The sequence below is a fragment of the Odocoileus virginianus genome, chromosome 9 (assembly GCF_023699985.2).
Source record: "Odocoileus virginianus isolate 20LAN1187 ecotype Illinois chromosome 9, Ovbor_1.2, whole genome shotgun sequence".
NCBI classification, from domain to species: domain Eukaryota; kingdom Metazoa; phylum Chordata; class Mammalia; order Artiodactyla; family Cervidae; genus Odocoileus; species Odocoileus virginianus.
In genome coordinates, this window is record NC_069682.1 from 52,961,819 (window position 1) to 52,980,040 (window position 18,222).

General features: G+C 51.1%; 1 long non-coding RNA gene across 1 annotated transcript; it reads left to right on the plus strand.

Moving 5' to 3' along the window:
- Positions 1–15,382: 15,382 nt before the first annotated feature.
- Positions 15,383–17,769, plus strand: LOC139036502 (uncharacterized). Its single transcript, XR_011489263.1, has 3 exons — positions 15,383–15,574; positions 17,507–17,603; positions 17,702–17,769. It is a non-coding gene; the product is annotated as an uncharacterized lncRNA (long non-coding RNA).
- Positions 17,770–18,222: the final 453 nt, after the last annotated feature.

An 18,222-nucleotide genomic window follows, 5' to 3' on the forward strand; every position in this document is an offset into this window, starting at 1 on the left:
GGGTGACTGAAAGACTCTTAATAAAAAAAACTTTAAAATAACACTTAGAACAATGCCAGACTCATGGTAGAATTCAGTAATTGTTAATAATTAATTGTAACTGTACAAGATTAAAAAAGGAAAATTTGACCCTTAAAGTAGCGCCCTGGCCTTCTGCTCCTGGTGATCTCATGAGGAATGGGGTGCAGCCCCACAATTTGGGGTGTTTGCATCAGTTTGGAGCTTGAGATAGAATAGGAACTAGATGACAATTCAAGGTCCAATAAAATCAAATACTGAACCTCAATAAATCATATAAGTTGAATATGTTGTGTCTCCCCAGGGGTTATTATTAATAACAATCCAGAGAAAGGAGATTCTGGAATTGGCTGAAGTGACTGAGTAAAGTTTCCTGAGGATGATGGCTACTCAGTCCTTCAGTCAACAAATATTGATTAAGCTCAGGGCATCCCATCTGGGAGGAACAGAGGAGGCAGGCTTGCCCTTTTCAGCCCAAGGCTCAGGCAGTACCACTGCCACCTTGGGGACCCATGGGGGACATGCTGCTGTGCCTACCTGAATCCCGCCCCCCGGCCCTGCCGCAAAGCCCTTGTTTCAGAACACCCCAACAGACCCCTGTTGTGAACACTGAGACTTTTCTCCCAATCAGAAGTGCAAGGAGTTCCCATGCCCAGAAACAGTCCTCAGCCGAAGGTGATGGGAGTCAGTGGATAAAACCCCCATTTCCTTGTCCCTCTGGAGGGAGAGTTCTGAGGGCTGCTCCACACCATCTCTCAGAGGCTCATCTCCCGAGAACCGGCGCCGGCGGCTCCTGGCCTCCCCTTTCCCACCCCATAGCCGAGATCCATCAAGGCAAGTGAGTGGCTGGAGGAGAGCTGAGAAGCTTTGCTGGAGAGACAAGAAATGGAGGGACATTTTGGATGTTTCCTCCTGAGGAATTAAGGAGACTCCCTCTGCCCTCTGTCTGCACTGGCTGGGCCAACCTGCCTTGTCCTTGGCTCCTCTTGTGTCGGTACAGGGAACTCTCATCTGGTGATTAACATGTCCCTGCAGTGTGTCCTCGCCACCTCCCAAGATGCTAAACTCTCTTTGGGGAAGCAGAGAGGTGCCAGGACCTTCTCCGCAGCATCCCAGGGGGCCCAGTGAGGGGGCAGTGATGGATCCAAGCTCCAGCAGCTTTTTGCTAGTTCCACTGAGGGATGGACAGCCAGGTGATGGTTTGTCTTTCCCTCCCCTGATGGCACTAAACACTCACCAAATGTGAGGACAATCAGGAAAGAAAGAGGGGGAAAGGAAACTGCCCACGTGGCCAAGAAGCCAGGTGCGGTGTTTCATCAGGCTGAAGGAAGTTACATTCCTGTTGGCAGGAATGTACATTCCATTCCCCACTGTCCCCTACCCTCACCCCCATTCAGCTCACTTAAATATCCCCTGGGCGTCCCAGATAGCTCAGTGGGTAAAGAATCCGCCTGCAATGCAGGAGACCCCGGTTTGACTCCTGGGTTGGGAAGATCCCCTGGAGAAAGGAACAGCTACCCACTCCAGTATTCTGGCCTGGAGAATTCCATAGACTGTATAGTCCATAGGGTCGCAAAGAGTCGGACACGACTGAGTGACTTTCACTCCATTCAGCTGGCTTAAACATCCCCTTTGGTTTTCCAGGAGGAATGGGTGGAGTTTGAATGTGCCTTTTCCTCCAACATTGCATGTCTGGGGACAGGATTGTTGTGGGTTCCTTTGGCAACCACGTGGAGAGAGTCACTGTAGGCCAAGGGAGAGACAAGGTTGCACCTGGTGCCAGCGTGGAGCTGGGGTCGGCTCCATGCCCTTCTCAGACGCCTGATCCGCTAAGGCCATACACTTCCCTCTGACCCAGGGTCGCTGTCCTTGCAGCTCAATGCTTCAGTCTCCCCATCTGGGGTGTTCAGGGCTGCCCTCAGTCCAAGTTTGCTGAAGTGTGGTGGAGCAAGGACAGATCGCGTAAGGAAATATTTGATTTCCTGTCCAACTCTTTGACATTTTCTCATTTCATCTAGAAGAATCTCAATCTCATGTCTGCCACCCCCAAACCCTGAAAAAAAAACCCTCCGTTTCAAACAAAGCAGGGCTCGCGCTCAGACTCTTTGGGCAAGGTCTCCAGGCAGATTTCATAATGTTTCATTTCCGTTGCCTTTCTTTTCACAGTTTCCATCTATTTATTATGGAAAAGAAAAATGATTTTCTACTTCCAATCCTTTGTAAAGAAATCTATTAATTTTTTTAAGGCGAACTGATTTATAAACAAACATTGGAAAATGACATTGATGCGCATCAAAGAGAATGCGCTTATGAAAGTGGTGCCATTTGCATCCAGCAAGGCTGGCATGGCCAGTGCGTCCCCAAATGCGGGACCCGGACACCTGCCTTCCTCCCAAATTTAGTGTCCCTGTGGCTCAGAAAATGGCTCAAAGTTTGGGACAAGCATGTGAAGCTGAAACCACCTGTTCATGGTGGGTGAACAGGGAGAGATTTTTAAAGAAGATGCCCCACGTGTCCAAACCTAAGGGTGGGGTCTGCTGATGAGGTTTCAGGAAGAAGGGACACAGGGTGGCTGAAACAAGAGAGACCTCATAGCCAGGATCTGGGCAGGCAAGCTCAGCAGCAGTCACGTGGCAAGGGCAGTGGTCATCTGGCCTTGGAGGAAAAGCTGCCCATCTCTTTGGGGTTTGTCTGCAGCTGCCCTGGGAACTGGCCCCTGGCCCTCCTTCCTCTGTCAAAACTGGCCCTTCTAGAGGAGGGGGCAGCCCTTGGTTCTAGAGCAGCCCAGAGCTGCAGACACACAAGAGCTGCAGGCAGGCGGCCTTCAGAGCAGGGAGGAGGAGGCAGAAAGGAGTCAGTGAGGCTGGCCCCTGTGATGGCCTCGCCGACTCCTCCCTGCAGCCCACAGAGAGCCCGAGCCTCTGCTTCCTTCTCATAGTTGGGGAAACAGAGGCTCAGGTGTTGAGGGGCCCCCAGGGACACAGGAAAGAGCAGAGCAGGCAGGAGCCTCAAGTCTCTTCCTGCCACACACTCCATCCTGGTGAGGCTGGAGCGATACATCTGACAGCGAAGCCCCCCCCATCTTCTGGTATGAGAGGTGAGAACTGGCCCATGCTGGCATTTGAGGCCTTCAGTGGAGCAGAAGGGGGGCATGCTTACAGGGGACCAGGTCTTCCTGCCCATCAGGGAGTCGCTCTTCTCACCTGCGCTCAGACTCTGGGTGGCAAAGCCCTCTTTCTGGGAACTGAGGACGCTCCTCCACTCCCAGTCTGCCTGGCCCCTTTGGCCCACAGAGGAGGAGGCCAGGAGATCTGAGACTTTGTCCCCCACCTTCTCCACCCCCTGCTCCCTCATGTCCTTCCCTGGAGGAGGTGGGCCTGGAGCTGGGTCCAGGCAATGGCGATGTGCCCTCTTAAGAGTGGGAGCAGCCCGAGCTAGAGCACAGAGTGGGTGTGACCTCAAGAGTGGGCTGAGTAGGGACACGGGATGACCACTGTGGTGTTCAGATAGGAGACAAGACCTGGCATTCAGATGGTACCCCCTCCAGCCTCTCAGGATCCATGTGGATCTCCTGATCTACCCACACGTGTCGGGGATACAAGAAGCCAGACACACCCCTGGGTCAGATTCTCAAAACCACCTCAGTCTCCAGCCAAGCTCCTCCCAGAAGGCAGTCAGATAGTGGACTGTGAGGATGGACAAAAACCCACACGCAGACACACAGCTCAGCACAGCTGCCCCAAGGGCCCCCGGATATCAGGAAAGCAACAAGGCCAACCTGGATGCCCTGCCCCCTCTGGACATGGCTGACCTCTGCAATCCGGGTTCCTGGCCCATCAGCCAGTCCCTGGAGCGTGTACTCTGCTTCCTAAAAGGACTATGAGGCCCTTGAGCACCCTGTACCGGGTGCTTCAATGCCAAAGACCAGTTACTCGATAGAACATTCAGCAATTAATTTGGTTCCCAAAAGGCTGGTCCATAAATCATGGAGAATGTGGTTTCTCAGAACAGACTGTTTCTTGCCCAGGAGGAACAACAGTGCAGCCTGATTTCAGAGCCAAAGCAAGTGAGCAGGAAATTGAAGATCTGTGCTTTGCCATCATCTCAGATCACTGCTTCAGCTCCATATTAACCACCCTTCATATATCTGTATCTACATATTTTTTCTTATAAGAACAAATTATCTGCCATGGAAAGGTACACACCTTATGCTGTGATCATGGGTTGTGTCTGCCCCTCACGGGCAGTGCACAGAAAAGGCAGGACCAGCGGCTCCACCCCTCACCTAGACAAGTACGTCTCTGCTGAGCCTGACTATTAGCAGCTGTCTTCCCAAGGAAAGTGGCGTCCTGGGATGTCAGGACTTGGGGCAGAGCACGGACGAGGTGGTGATGACCCTGGTCCACTGAGCATCCCTTCAATTTGCTCTACATGGACAGTGAGGGTACCAGGGAGCAGAGGTGGGGAGCCCTGTGCCCCAAGCATCTAGCATCCTTGTTCTTGGGTGTCCTTCCCACTCACAGCTCTGTGCCCACGTTGTCCTCCAGTTGTAAACTCCTCCTCAGAGCCCTAGCCCTTCATCTGCCCCAGGAATGTCTTTCTAGCCCTGGACAGAGGCCAAACCCAAAGGGCCAGCTAGAAACCCAGCCACATCCAGTTTCCAGGTCGTCAGCCCAGTAATAAGGGGCCTGAAGGCCAGGAGGGGGTGACAGTGATGGTGAGGAGGCGACATGCTTCTTGGCCAGGTGGACATGTCTGTGCTCCCTTCACAGGTTGACCCTCTCTGTGGCTTGACTCCCAAGTTTGCCCTGGAGCAGGCAGGGCAGATGTGACCTCCCGTTTCACAGACCAGGAGCCTGTGAATGGGCCGGACTAACAAGAGACTGCATGGCTGAGGATGAGAAAGTCTGGGATCTCAGCTTGGCCTGACCCAGGGCTCCCCACCGCATCCCACCTGCCTGCTGCCCTCTGTACTTCCTCGTCTTGGCCACACTGGGGGCACCCAGGGAGCAGAGCGGGGGTGATAGAGGGCTGGAACCAAGGCACAGACGAGAACACACTGGCCATGTCTCAGCTGAGCCCTGGCACCAACACCCTGAGGAGGAGGAAAGCCCAGGGACAAAGGGACTCAGGGGCCCGGAGAACCCCAGCTCTGGCTCCAAATCGGCCAGAAGCCTGCAGCCTCCTAGGAGCCTGCCAGGGCCTCCGCGTCTGACTCACCTGTCATTGTGACCTTAGCCCTTTCCTCAGCCCACCCACTCTACCATTTACAGGATCAACTTTAGATGGGCTGACTTTTTAAAACTTAACCTGCTCCTAAGCAATGCTCTCCATGACATCCCAGGTAGGAGGAGCCAGAAACATTTTCTAATACCAACTAAGATCAAATGCCCAATTGTCACGAAAACCAAAGCTCTCCACCTGAGTTTCATCAGAAATCTCCCACAGCGGTGGGAGCAGATCCAAGCTAAGTTGATGAAACATCGGAAACACTTGGCCCAGCACTGGTACACAGTAGGCGCTTAATAAATGGGAGGTCTTCCTGTGGCCTGGGAAATGTCTTTGCTGGATCTCTCTGATCTCTGCATCAGAGTATCTGCCCCATCCTCCGGACTGCCCACCTTGTTGTAAGTCCCCTGTTCCTGCATCTCTCCTGGCCGGTTGCCTTCAGCCCTGACCTGTGCGTTTCCTTGGTGGCAGTTGTGAGAGTCTGTCCTTGTGCGTTTAGCTCTGCTAGAGCCTGTTTACTACCTGTAACCACAGCGTGTGTCAAGCTGAGGGCAGGGACCGTGCTGTCTTTGCCACTGATTCCTGAGCCCGAAGAACAGTGCCTGGGGGAAGGAGCTGCTTAGTAGGTATTGGGGATGGGGAGGAAAGGAGGAGGGATGGAGAGGTAGGACAGGGCTGAGTCTTCCAGACACTGGGGGCTCCTGGTGGAGGCTGTTTAGGCTCTTTGGGGGATGCTGAAAGTTGCTCCTGTGTACTGAGAAGGAAGCCATAGTAGACAATTCAAGTCTCCTCCCCGAAATAACATGAATATTTTATATTTCTGCAGATGTGGGGTCGGCTGTCTGCATTAGTCATGGATGTTAGTAATAAACAGGACCCTGCATCATTAAAAAGAGGTTAAAGGATGCTGAATAAGTTCTGCTAACTAAGGCAGGAGCCCCTGAGAAGGATCCACAGTGAGATCTACCAGGACCAGCCAGAAGAGAGGAAGTCTGGGTGCTCAGATTGGTTTCTGTTTCCCCTTAACTGAAAGCTCACTTATCTGGAACACCATGCCCTGCCAGGCCTGGGGCCTTGATGCCAAACTTCTAGGTGGTTTTACTGAGTTCTGACAGTCTTTGACCACGCTCACTTGAACTATTGATTCAAATCAGCAGCTTCCCTTGCAGTTTATTTTTTCAATAATGTTAATTTTAGGAATTCATTAAGTGAGACCTGACAGTGTGCCTGCTTCTAACACGTATAATGAGCCAAGTCATGAAATCTGGTGATGCACAAACTCCAGGTAATTGGCTGAGCATCACTGACCGGCATGGCCCTCGGCCCTGGAAACACAAACCCCATCATCCGAGACCTGAAATGACCCCCATGCTGCCTCAGATGCCCATCTCAGAGCCCGAGTGAAACTCTTCCCACAAGGCCAAGTGAGTCATCTTGTTTTTGAAGTTCGTGGTATTACAGAGGTAGTCAGCCCCAGACCATCATCATTCATTCCAGAGTTTAATATCCTGAGACATCAGGAAGTTTTCCACAGTATCTAAATTAAATTCTTTCTCCTGAAGCCCAGATCCATTTCCTCCTGAGGAGATAGCAAATTGCCAGCCACAAGCATCATGCAATAAGCAGAGATTCATAGGTTTTGTAGGATTATCTGATCCAAACCCTTCTTCCTGGAGGAAACTGCATTCATAGGTGGGCACAGTTCTTTGCAAGACCGCACAGAGAGCTGGACACAGTGCTGGTCTTAGAGTCCAAGACCTGGGCGTCCTTTACTCACCCCTGACCCAAGACCACTCCCCATCATCCCACACAAGGTGTCTGAGGGGCAGGGTAGGGTAATGCCAAAGCTGTGTTTCTTGAAAGACTTGAAGAGAGAAGCCACGGTTACTGTTGGCTGTGAAAGTAAAAGAAAAACTGCCCAGCCTCACTCAAGGCAAGAACAATGCAAATAAGGCCCCTATCAGATTGGCAAGAGCACAGTGTTTGGCAACATCCTGCCATGACTTGGCCTGTGGACACCCTGGAACACCACCACTGGCAACATCCATTCAGATGGAAGACGGACACACCCTTTGACTCGGCAACTCCCTTCTAGGAATTTGCCCCAAAGACATTCTCCCATGCCAGAAACTACAGAGGTACCAGGAGGATGACTGACCCTACACACACACACACACACACACACACAGGCATACAGCATGGCTCTGTGAGTTATGGCTCATGCACACCTCTCTGCAAGCCATCTCAAGAATGAGTCAGGTCCACCTGCATTGATTCGGAGCTGTCCCCCAAGCCGCTTGTCAATTGAGTAAATCGAGGCACAAAAGAGTACTTGTTAGATGCAGCTGTTTGAATAAAAAGTAAAAAGAGGGTCATTATGCATAAATAGGTGGCGCTAGTGGTAAAGAAACTGCCTACCAATGAAGGAGACAGAAAGACATACATGGTTTTGATCCCTGGGTTGGGAAGATCCCTTGGATGAGGGCATGGCCACCCACCCCAGTATTCTTGGCTGGAGAATCCCATGGACAGAGGAGCCTGGCAGGCTATGGTCAAGAGGGTCACAAAGAGTCAGACACGACTGAGTGACTTGACTTAGCACATGCTTACATATGTGCGGAATATGCATATGAATGACATAGCCCTGGAAGGATGTCCAAGAAATCGTGTGCTGTTGTTTGGAGGAGGGGGACTGGAGAACTGGGAAGGGGACTGGGAGGGGCTAGAAACTGATTTTCCTTCCCACCTTTTGTTCTTTTGGAATTTTTCAGGTTGAGTCTCACCCGCATGTTTATGCAGGTACTGATGTTACACAACGAATTTGATCACCACCTGTAACATCAGACTGATCTGGCTTGAGGGCCAGCTGCACTACGATACTCGAGACTCGTTAGAGTCTGGGACTCGGTTTCCTCATCTGTGGAATGGGGAGAATCCTGATCTAAGGCAGCCAAGACAGGGCATGGTTTGTGTCTTCCAGGGAGGCGACGGTTTTGCCAGCTGTCCTGTGGAACCCCCGCAGTGGTGGGGGGAGTGTCAGACCTGGTTTTGTTTTTAAGGGTCAGAGCGGATCAGGCAGATCTGGGCCACAGGGTGCAGGGTGTCTGTGGCCCCACAAGCCTAGCCTACCCCCCCCCCCCCCCACCAGCCTCCGAGCTCCCCCAGGACCTCCTGTCCACACTCCACGCTCACTTGTCTCCACCTGCTTCTCCAACTCAGATCAGCTCCATCCTCCATCTCATCGAATCATAATTCACGGTTTTCCCCAAACCCACTCCATGTTAGAATCTTCTAGATCTTTGTCTCATCATCCCCAAGACTCCAACACATAGGATTTGGGGTTTTCTGTCTGGAGAGAATCCTAAGGACCATCCCACGAAGGGGTGTGCTCCAGACCCCACAGCGAGCTGGTGCTCTTCCTCAGCACGCCTGCCCCAACTCAAAACACTGCATCCTCACTCAACTGCATCTCCCTGACCAGGGCGGCCCTGCAGCCTCTCCCCACCCAGTCTTCTCTGTCACATCAGCGTGATTATGTATCATCTACGTCTCCCTGGATTATAAACTCCAAGAGGCCAGGGAACCGGGATTATCCACCATGACATGGTCCCTCCCCAGCATCTTGTGCTCATTGGAGCTCAGCCAACATCTGCTGAAGGGATGATGAGAGCACATAGGAAATGTGTTCTCTCTTTAAACGATTCTCCAGAACCCCTAAGAGCGCTCCCCCTGCCTGTCCTCTGTGGTCCAGGCGCCCGTGTCTGGCACTCACAGCTCCTAGCCGGGTCAGACTCCCCCACCATCACCCTCCCCACATCAGAGCCTGCAGCCCCATCAGACACCCACACCAGGGTTCACCTCTGGATCGTCCCCCTCCTGTCACTCACACCCTGGACACCCCTTTCCTAGGCAACTCTGACCAGCCTTCAGACTGCCTCCCCCTCCTGGTGGCCTTCCTGGCCTATCCAGTGAGAACACACACCCTCCCTCACCTGTGCCAACCCTGGAGACACTCGAGTCAAAAGCTGCATTTCTCTGACCCCTGCAAGCACAAGCACGTGGGTTTTGGGCAAAGCCGGGACCTCCTGCTTCCCCACAAAGCAGGATGGGAAAGGCCCTGCAAGGCTCAAACCCTGATCCTCCTGGGCTCTTGCGAGAGTTCCTCAACCACAGCTCAGCTCTCCCGCCCAGCATGCAGCTCCTCCCATCTGGTGGTTGTGACAGTTAACTGAGGGAATGAGTTGAGCAGCATAGTAAGCAATCAAGGATCAGCTGTCATCATCACCACCATCCCCCTCATCACCATTTTTGAATGCACTGACTCAGCCGCACACATCCTTTGTGGGAGCCCGTGAACGCGTCTGCTTTGCCGCTCTGCCGCTGCACCAACGGGCACCCCGAGCAAGGAGAGACCAGCTGACCCTTCCCTGTGCTTCAGGGTTTGCAGAGAGCGAGACATCAAAGGCCCTGGGGGGCTAAGGCTGTCTGGCAGGATGGCGCAGGCACTTGTTTGGGGTGGGGGCAGGGGTGGTGAATCGATGTTGCTAGACAGGTGTTGATCACAGTCACCTTCCCTTGCACCTGCCAGCATCCTGCAGGGCCAGCAGCTGCCACTGTGGTCCACACGGCCCCTACCCATTAATATATCTGCCCAGCGAAGGCGTAAGTGATGGCTTATCATCCTCAGGAGTTGGCTTGGGAGACTTGGCCCTGGACTCTATGGGGCAGAGCCTGGGCAACCTGACACATGGGCCATCGAAGAGAAGAAACAAGTCCTGGAGAACAGAGGCCCCGTCCACACAGGACCCTCAATTGTTTTGTGTGATCCTGAAACTGAGGACTTTGGAAGAACACTGTCCCAGGGGCTGCCCTGGTGGAATCTGGGCCTGCTATCCCTCTCTTGACAGCCTGACAGCACCTCCTTGGGGAACTTCTACTGTGTTAACTGAGAAAAGCCTGCTCACTACTCTCTGTTCATTCCAACTCAGAGAGACCATTGATTGTTTGTTTTCCTTTTCCCACAGAGTACCCTAGGTAGAAACAACCAAGCCTAATTACAAACTCACTTTTTTCCTGCAAATTAAAGCACAGTGAGATACCATTCCACATGTATGAGAACAGCAAACACTGAAAAACCCATCAAAACTGAGTGTCGGCAAAGATGCAGAGCAACAGGAATTCTCAGAAATGATGGAGGGAAGTGGCTCAGCCACTCTAGGACCTTTGGACAGTTCCTGATAGAGTTTAACCAGCAGGTGTCATGTGATGCAGCAATTCCACTCCTAGGAATTCACCCAATAGGAAGGAAAGCATATGTACAAATGTGTTCAGAGCAGCTTTATGGATACACGCGTGTGCGTTTGCATGCTAAGTCATTTCAGTTGTGTCCTACTCTTTGTAACCCTATGGACTGTAGCCCACCAGGTTCCTCTGTTCATAGGATTCTCTAGGCAAGAATGCTGGGGTGAGTGGCCGTGCCCTCCTCCAGGGGATCTTCCCGACCCAGGGATCCAGTTGGGATCACTTGTATCTCCTACATTGGAAGGTAGGTTCTTTACCACTAGTGCCACCTGAGAAGCCCAGCTTTTTGGATAATAGTCCCCAAATTGGAGACAACACAAGTATCTCTCAATAGTAGAGAATAGTAAACAGTTTGAGGTATATCCACACAATGAAATACATTCATACGAGAAAAAAATAACAAATTGCTGATGTAGACAACACCATGGCTGATTCTCAAAAGCATTAAGCTGAGTGAAAGAGGCCAGATGTGACCATGTATGTCTATGTCTGTGTGTGCTCAGTCGTGTCTGACTCTGCAACTCCACAGATTGTAGCCCACCGGTTTCTCTGTCCATGGGATTTTCTAGACGTGAATACTGTAGTGGATTGCCATTTTGTACTCCGGGGGATCTTACCAACTCAGGGATCGAACCTGTGTCTCCTGTGATTCCTGCATTGACAGGCGGATGTTTTACCTCTAAGCCACCTGGGAAGCCTGTAAATGTCTGTATCAGCCCCATTACCTGAAGTTCAAGAACAAGCAGAATTAGTCTATGGTACCAATAGTCAGAACATTGGTCATCTTTGGGTTACCAGGGTTGAGGGGTAGGTGGTTGTCACCTGGAAATAGAGAGGGGGACTTTCTGGGCTGAAGGAAATGCCTTATGTCTTCTTTTATTTGGGGGGAGTACAGTTGCATTACAATGTTTATTAGTTTCTACTGTACAGCAAAATGAGTCAGCGATGTATACATATATCCCTTCTGTTTGGAAAAGCTTTATGTCTTGATTGGGATGCTAGTGGCACAGGTAGATACCTAGGAGAATTTCCAGAGCTGCAGTCTTAAATGTGAGCATTTCACTGAATGTAAATATATCTCAAACCACATTTCCTAAGGCCGGATTTCTAGCCTGGCTCCTTCATCAGTGCTTCTTATCTTTGATTGGAACTAACTCTGAACCCAAAGACTCTAGTGGTGGAGGTCCTCCTGTGTTCCAAACATACGCACTTGAAAAGTGAATCCCTTAAGCAGTTTGGGCTTCCCTTGTGGCTCAGCTGGTAAAGAATCTGCTTGCAATGCGTGAGACCTCGGTTCAGTCCCTGGGTTGGGAGGATCCCCTGGAGAAGGGAAAACTATCTCACTCCAGTATTCTGGCCTGGAGAATTCCATGGACTGTATAGTCCATGGGGTCACAGACAGTTGACATGATTGAGAGATTTTTTTTTTAAAAGCAGTTTGGGGCACTTAGGAATAATTCAGCACTGTTTCGACACTGATGTGGACACATATGGCATTGTTATGTGTACATGAACACTTCTGGGTATTTTCTTGCCTAATAAGGAGAAGGTTATGAGTGCCATTTCTTGGCCTTGGAATTCCTGTTGGGGCCATCTATCGAGGCCCAGGAGGGTCTGTGTTATCAGTGATGGAATTTTGTTTACAGGGAGCAAGGTACCCTGGACCAGCCTGATGGGCTGATGGGTAGGATCCCCTCTCAAATGATTGATGAAATTAATGGTTTAAAGGCTCAGGAAACTGAGGTGCTGGCTGCACCCAGCTGGGCTGGGTCTCCAGACACAGACAACCCTGGGGAGTAGTTAGATTTTGTCTTGACCTGGCCACACTTCTCTATGTTGGAACTGTTATTCTGCCCCCCAACTCTTGCATCTCCCCCTTTCAACAATTCCAAAGAAGCTCACTTGTGTAGGGGAGAGGGTCAAGGCTTCAGAGCTGTTCTGCAGCAACCAGCCAGGTTCACATGATAAAGAATGGCAGAGCCAGGTGACCTCTGACGCTACAAATCCTCCATCCCTCCAGGAGACTCCACTCCCATGTCTGCCCAGACCCTCATCCACCACCTCCCTGCATTTGGCACCGGCTGCATATCCTGAACTATTTACCATCGAAAGTGGGTACCTCTCATGACACCTGGGAGAGTCCCCATCTCTGGACACCTGATCCTAGTCAGAGGCCTTCATAGAACAGAGTTCAGGGCTGAACTGATGAAGGGGAAGGAGGGGGGCAGAGGATGCTCGATACTATGGATTGAGGGACTGATTGGCCTGTGCCCCTTTGGCAATCTGTTTTAAGAGTCTCCTGGGTACACACACTCTTCCGGATTCGATTTTTCCTCCATCAATTAAGGATTCTGTGTGTGAGCCCACTATGTCAGCTAGAGATCAAACTCTAAATAATGTTTAGTGTCTGCCCCGGAAGCACGCTTGCTGAGCCTAGATCCCAGGCTGGAGCAGAGAGGCTGCAAAATGTCAAATGCCCCACGCAACGCAAACACCCCTGAGGAGCAGCTGCGTGTCAATCAATTAAAAGGATGGTGATTAGCATTTTGGTGACGGCAGCTAGAAGGGAGATGAGACACAGAGGGGTCTTTTCTCAACTACAAGGTCATTTCGACTTCATCAATCTATCGACTGTTTTCATCCCTGAAATTAAACAATGCAATGTGTTACCTGAGTAAAAAATGTGGTGGTGAGATATCATTACCACTCAAGTCTGGCTTCCTGGATGTCAACTAGGAGAGAGTGGAGTGGGGAGGGTAGAGGCAGGTGGCTCCGAAATTTCTCTGCTTGTCCTGACTGCTGGGAAGGAAATTTCCAGGAGGAACATGGAGTTCTAAAGTTCTGGGGCTGACAGCTTTCCCAGGAGAGCTGCTGGGAGGACATTTGGCTCATTACGCTGAACTTGGACAGCAGATGTGTCCCAAGATATGCATGGTTGGGGGTGAACCCACCCTGGGTCCCCACAGACACTGAGGACTACTTCCTACCCCATTTCTGTGCTCTGGCCTAGGGATTCCCATTTGCTCTTTATGTCCCTTTGCTCTTTGCCTCTATTTCAACCCCCTCTCTTGACTTTCTCAGTCCTATGTGGGTTTTGATTATTCCCTGGTGGCTCAGATGGTATAGAATCTGCCTGCAATGCAGGAGACATGGGTTTGATCCCTGGGTCGGGAAGATCCCCTGGAGGAGGAAATGGCAACCCACTCCTGGGAAATGCCCAGGCAAGAGGAGCCTGGTGGGCTACAGTCCATGAGGTCGCAAAGAATCGGACATGACCGAGTGACTAACACTTTCACTTTCACACTTTTCTTTTTTAGCCCTTTAAAAAAATTTATGTGCTTTGGGGGCCCTGGTGGAGCCACCCTTCAAATGGGAAATGAACCTGCTGTGTGGACACCAAGGCCGGCTCCAGCCTCAGCTTCTATGTAAACCAGAGCCCAGGTGAGCTGCAGGGCCAGTCCCTCCCAGCCTGTGTAGGTCAGCCCGGTCCAGTGTAGGCCAGTCCAGCCCAGCCCAGCCTCAGTCTATCTGAGTAGACTTCTCCCTTGCCATCACCCTGGGCTGGAGCGGCCAGAGCCACAGGGGCCAATAGGAACGTGCTTGTCAAGCAGCCAACTTTATGAACTGATGGAACAAGGAAATTGGATTCCTGATATTCTAAATTAAAAATTATGCTAACTTCCCTTTCAAAATGCTCACTCTAAATACAAACCTATATTAAAATTCACGGAAGGAGGAAGCAAGGGAGGGCTGTGAGCAAAGTGGGACCTGTTGAAACTGGGGACATGAGACAGCCATCACCTCCATCCTCCCACCCCTACCCCTCAGATTCCAGAAAGTCTTTGACATGCAAATTTCTGACACCCAAAGGAAGAGCTGATATAAACAGTAAATGAGAAACTATGACTATGATAACTTCAGCTTCTGGGGCCCCTCTCAGTTTGAGCGGATGACACATGCTGGGTGGCAGAACATTCAATTGGGAATTTAATGAGGCTCCAGCCCCTCATTAATCAGTGCTCCCCAGGGTAGGCCCCCTGTGCCTGCAAATTCTCCCGAGGTCTGTAGCAGACGGGTCAGGCCTCCTGTGGACCAGGCTGCTGCTTCTTGGTCAGAAATTAGCCCGAGAGGCTCCTAGGGAGTCAAAGTGATTTCTTCAATAACTGCAATTTGAATTTCTTCCCCATGTTCATAGGGGCCTTAGGTCTCCATGGACCACACGTGTCAGCATCCACACGTGCCTCTGTCTTTCAAGATCAGAGATGCTCGGTCCTGGCAGGTACAGTTTTTCTGCAGAGCTCCTCCCTAACCCCACCATCCCAACTGGCCTGGCTATAAAGGGGTGGGATTGATCAGTGGCCAGTTCGGGAGAGAAGTGGAAAGCCAGCCCGGGATCAAGGGTGCCCTGCAGGAGAGGTTGGCTGGTCCTGAGCAGGGCATCCAGGAGAAGGAGCCCAAATCTGGCCCCAGAGGACAACTTCTCTGTGCCTCCTGGTGGCCACTCTGCTCTCCTCAGAGTAGTAGTTAGTGATGCATCTTTAAACTTCTGTGCAACTATACAGAGAGGCGCTCAGCTCCCGGAGGCACTCGTTGATCCCTCAGCCCGTGACACCCGGTGACTGAACTCTTAAGTCACAGGTCACCACCTGCAGTCACCACTGCCTTTGGAAGGGCAGTTATGACCCCGACTCCCACCAGCATCACCTAACCGCTTGGCACATTGTTAAGTGGAACCATTCAGAACAGACCTTTGAAATACCTGGCTCCCCTCACCCCCCAAGTCTGGGATTCATCCAGGTCACAGAGGTTGCCGAGTGGCAGCTAGCACAGGATTCTGTCACGGGGATGGACCATGATGTGTCCATCCCACGTCTAGTGACCGGCCTTTGGACTGTGCCAGGCCTGAGCTCTTGGGGAAAAACATTGCTGTGAATCCTCAGTTCCTGAGTTTGGGTGGACGTAGGACTCTATAGCTGGCAGTGGATGGGGGCCAGAGGCCAGACATGCATATCGCTAAGGATGCAAGGCAAGTGCTCATACAGATCCGATAAACAATTCTTATTCTTCACTGGATTAATCATTTTGATTTTGGGAATTGCCATGGCAGCTTTCTCTCTGGATCACAAAACGTTCTCCCTTGCCATGACAGTGATTGCTATGGCCATTGTGTTTCTCATTGTTATTGGAGTGGCAGTCTTTGATGAAGTCTGCCAAAAGTCAGAGCAGCTTCTCACTCCCAAGGTGGAAGAGTCGTCGAGGTACAGAATCGAGCAGGTGGAAGTTTAAGCTTTAGTTAAGGAGTCAGCAGCTGCCTCTCATCTTATCTGAAGCCTGGATATCTTTAGGCCTTTGGACCTTTTAAGTCTCTTGAGCATTTTAAAAGGAATAAATGTTGACTTTTTAAAAGCTCAAAAAAAAAAAAATAGAAAGGCTGTCTGGCTCTTACCACGCAGGGTCCATCCAAATGCCACGTACCCAGAGATGCCTCCCCAGACCTCACAGGCTGACACTCCCCACCCACTTCAAGAGGTTCCTCCTTTCCTCCTCTGCAGAGCACTTGTCAGAATTTGTAGTTGGATGTTTATTTTTGTACATTTAAGGCCTCTCTCCCTATGGCGCCAAGACCCCCATAAAGGAGGGAGCTGATTCTGCCTTCTTTGCACTCATCCACTCCACTGACATTTATTAAGCTCCAACTGCATGCATGGCACCTGAGCTTCAGCTGTGCATGAGACCAAGTCCCTGTCTTCAGGCATGGTGAAACCTGCTGGTGCAGGGAGATTTTAAGCAGGCAATGTTGGAATCATAGGTACTAAGAGCAGAGTGGGGGATGTGTAGAAAGGGCGGGAGCCGCAGAGGAGGAGCAGGAGGGACGCAGCGGCTGCAGCAAGAGTTTCAAGTGGGAGGGGATGAGGTCGAGAGATGGGGTGGGAATGAGGATGGCAGGGGAGGAACATCAGGGAGTCTGCTCAGAGGGTGGGAGGGAACCCCAAGCCCAGCCCAGGTCTCAGGTGTTTGTCGAATGAACGAATGAATGTCCTCCTAATCGTTCATATGGCTGACACAACTTCTGAGCACTCTTCCTGTCTACCCCTTGGAGTCCTTGTCCCTTCTGGAAACTGCAGCTTCAGAAGGTCCACTGAACACATTTGCACATAGAGCGTCTCTCACTTCCCCTCCCTGACCTCACTGGACAAGACCACCCCTGCCAACACCTGGCCACGTTGAGTGGCATTTCCAGGTGGTGCTAGTGATAAAGAACTTGCCTGCCAATGCAGGAGACATAAGAGAACTAAGTATGATCCCTGGGTCAGGAAGATCCCCTGGAGGAGGGCATGGCAACCCACTCCAGTATTCTTGCATGGAAAATGCCATGGACAGAGGAGCCTGGTGGGCTATAGTCCACAGGGTCACATAAAGTTGGACACGACTGAAGCAACTTAGCACATTGCAAGTAAACTCGCAGGAAGCTACATTGAGGTCATGGGGACAAGTAGCAACTTAGGATCCTCTGACCCTCAAGGCTGCTCTTCCATTTCTATGGAGATGAAATCATGAACTTTTAAGAGGCCACCCAGGGCCCCTCAACCCTTGACACCTGTCCCTTCATTGACATCTATTCTCACTTTCCAGAAATGCCACTGGAATGGCAGCAGAATAGACACTTCCCTTTAGAACTTAAATGGAACTCTGGGTCTTCAGGGATGATGGGGGGATGTGGGGAGCCCTGTGGGCACCAGGTCTGCAGAAATGGCCACACTTGCAGCAGCTGTTTCCATGGGAAGGAACCCTCAAGATTAAACAATGCTGGCTTGTTTTGGCTGAGCAGACTTGGGAGTTGAAAGTCTCCAGATAATGCGTGTGAAGTTTCACAGCTCTGACAACAAGTACCTGACCAGAGGCAGCTGAGGAGATCCAGGCAGAGGTCAGTATTCCACTCTGAGCTGTCTGCACACAGGAGGGCAGAGCGCCGGGCCCAGGACAGGAGCCAGGAGAGACTGCTGTCTCCACGGTTTGGCTTTTCAGCACCGAGACTGCAAACAAACTTGAGAAAGGTCAGTGAGAGAGAAACAGGAATGCAGTGTGTGTGGGATGGTGGGGTCTCTCTTTTCCTTTACCCACCCATCTCTCTCTCTCTCTCTCTCTCTCTCAGGAATCAAGCCAGTGGAAAGCGTTTTGTTCATCAATGCTAAGATTCTGAGTCAGCCATTTAATCATGCCATCCTCTATCCTAATAAACATTTTGTTTATCCATATATTCAACTCTCCTGGCATTGACCCATTTAACCATCTCTGACCATCCCTCCACCCATTTGTTTACCTGTTTGCGCTTCCTTCCATCCATCTAGCATCCAACTATCCATTCAAATATAGAACTATCCACTCATCCACCCATCCGTGCATCCACCCATCCTACAAATTTATCTTGCACCAACTCTGGACCAGACACTGTTCTAGGAGGTACATGCATGCTGAGTTGCTTCAGCCATGTCCAACTCTTTGCAACCCTTTGTACTGTAGCCCACCAGGCTCCTCTCTCCATGGGATTCTCCAGGCAAGAATACTGGAGTGAGTTGCCATGCCCTCCGCTAGGAGATCTTCCTAACCCAGGGATCGAACCCATAACTCTTATGTCTCCTACATTGGCAAGAGGGTTCTTTACCATGAGCACCA